Source organism: Elephantulus edwardii, unplaced genomic scaffold, assembly GCF_000299155.1.
Source record: "Elephantulus edwardii isolate Elephantulus edwardi_28Jun2011 unplaced genomic scaffold, EleEdw1.0 scaffold00034, whole genome shotgun sequence".
NCBI lineage: Eukaryota > Metazoa > Chordata > Mammalia > Macroscelidea > Macroscelididae > Elephantulus > Elephantulus edwardii.
The window spans coordinates 6899156-6901601 of NW_006399784.1; positions in this window are offsets into that span (position 1 = coordinate 6899156).

Genomic DNA, 2446 nt, shown 5'->3' on the forward strand with positions numbered 1-2446 from the left:
TCTGTGTAATAGTTTAAATGTCAACACTGTACTATAATTCCATTTATAACAGCATTGAGTTTAAGAATCTCACTTACTGAATTAATCATAAAGCATTAAGAATTGACATTGCAAAGTTGAATTGTGTTTTAAATCCTCTATTTGTTGTTGTAGAACAGCTACATTGTAAAATCATTCTTGGACACTGCTTCACTTCCACAACACTTTATAAAGTTATGATAGTACCACCATTGTCTCTAACAAATATTTCTTTTGTGCAAACACTTCTCTCATAATTTTCATTCTCTTTGAGCCTTCATTTTAAAGCAGTTGATAACAAGTTCATAGTAGCATATATACTTTTGTTTCATTTCCATACATATAGAATAAATCTTAATTCTTAGAAATAAAGTAACTTTTCTTTTGTATTTTGTGCATCTAGAGCCCCAGTGAAATTGTTTAACTTCTAGTTGGGCAAGTATTAGTTTCTGGATGATTTCAGCTGGAGTTTAGGCGCTTGATTACTTCTTGTTGTCATAACGGTAGTGATGCTATATAAATTATTTCCAGATAGCTTTGTATTAATTGTACCATGTGATGTTTGCTGTTTCAATCTGAATCAATGGAGGTTTTTTGCTTTGAACTATAGAGTCCATGTTTACCAATGTTTCAAATATTTGTAATTTTACTTACATTCAGGGGAGAAAAGAGAGAAAAGCCATATGACAAAATCGTGCATGGAAAATATTCTTACTTTTAAATGAAATTATCTTAACTATAAGCTGGTAAGCTGTAACAGTTGAAAAAGTATGAATTAGTTTTATTAGTTAAGAATTTATTAATATAAAAAAGAGTTTATTAATATGAAATCAGTTTGTTTATTAAATAAGTTGATTTAAAAGCTTTAACTGTTTAAATTCATCAACCAATTCTGTCTTTTTATGCCCACTTGCAGATAGATATTTTCCTTACATTGCTATGATTCCTTCAGTTTCTTAGATTATGGATAACAAAGGAAGTATCTTAAAATGTATTCAAGATGGGTCCTCTGTTTTCTTAGTGTCAGAGCATTTCTAGAAAGAGTAAGAATGGTTAAAATCTTTGACAAATCCTTTAAACTCTGACAGGGAAGAAATTATCCTATGGCTAAAAAAAAATAAGTTTTTTGATTAAATGAGACTCATATTTGGTAATTCATTAGAGTTTTGAATGATCTTCATTAATGAATTTATTAAAATATTTTGGGGAAGTTTGTAAATACCAACTTCATTGTAAGACAGTCCTGGATATTTGATAGGTGTTATGTCTTTCTTTTGCAGCTACCATGATCTAGCTGGATTGTCGCATGCATGTCACATAATTTCTATGCTGAATTTCATCATTTGTGACAATAATAGCACCTCTTTGATAACTTTGTTTTTTGATTAATTGATATAAAGACATTGACAGTATGCTTTGTACAGTTTAGAAAACCAATTTTTTTATTTACTTTTCATAATTCTCAATTCTTATTTTCGATGTACAGGATAAACAAATGAGTTAGAAACAGTTTTTATTTCATGCAGACATTGAAATATGTAAGAAATTAGTCCAATTTATTGTTAATGATACACTAATGCAATCATTTAATATATGAAGTAATATATTTTAGTTATTTTAACATTACTGAAATATTTTAAGCTTTCCTTGGTGGTCTTATGGTGTTTTGTTTTGTTTTTTTCCTTTTAAATTACATGATTCACTCTATTTTTGGCTGAATGGTTAAGTAAATATTATATCACACTTCTGTCTTTACTAACAACATATAATACATGATCAATTTATATGAGTAATACACTTGTACATGTCCTAAATGTAAAAAGATAAAAGATATAGCCCCATGAATTTCCCTAATAGCAGAAATATATGAGCAAACTATGTACATGATCATATTTATACTTCTGCTATTTTTTATATGATCTTAGAAGTTGGTGGTGTTATGTACCATTGAGTCACCTGTGACTCATAGCAACCCTATATGCAATGATTCTGAAATGCATGATGTCCTTCCCCAAGGATCTGTCCTTCCTAGCCCCATGCTCAAAGTATATGACAGAGCTTCAAAATCCTAGTCTCCAAGGATAAAATTGGTTTCATTCTTTCCAAGACAGCCTTATTGATTTTCTTGGTGGCCTATGGTATGTTCAGGACTCTTCTCAGAGCCACAACTCAAAGTTATCAATTCTTCTGTCATCCTTAGTCATTGTCCAGCTCTCTGATGCATAGCAAGTAATTGTGAAGATCATGAATTGGATCAGGCGTACCTTAGTCTCTAGACTGACATCATTGCTTCTCAGTACTCTGCAAAAGCCCCTGACAGTATATTTTCCTAGTACAATTTGTCTTTTCCTAATTTTCAATTTTATTTCCTGGCTGCTGTTGCCAATAGTGTTGATTGCGGAATCGAGCAAGCTGTAACTGTTAACAA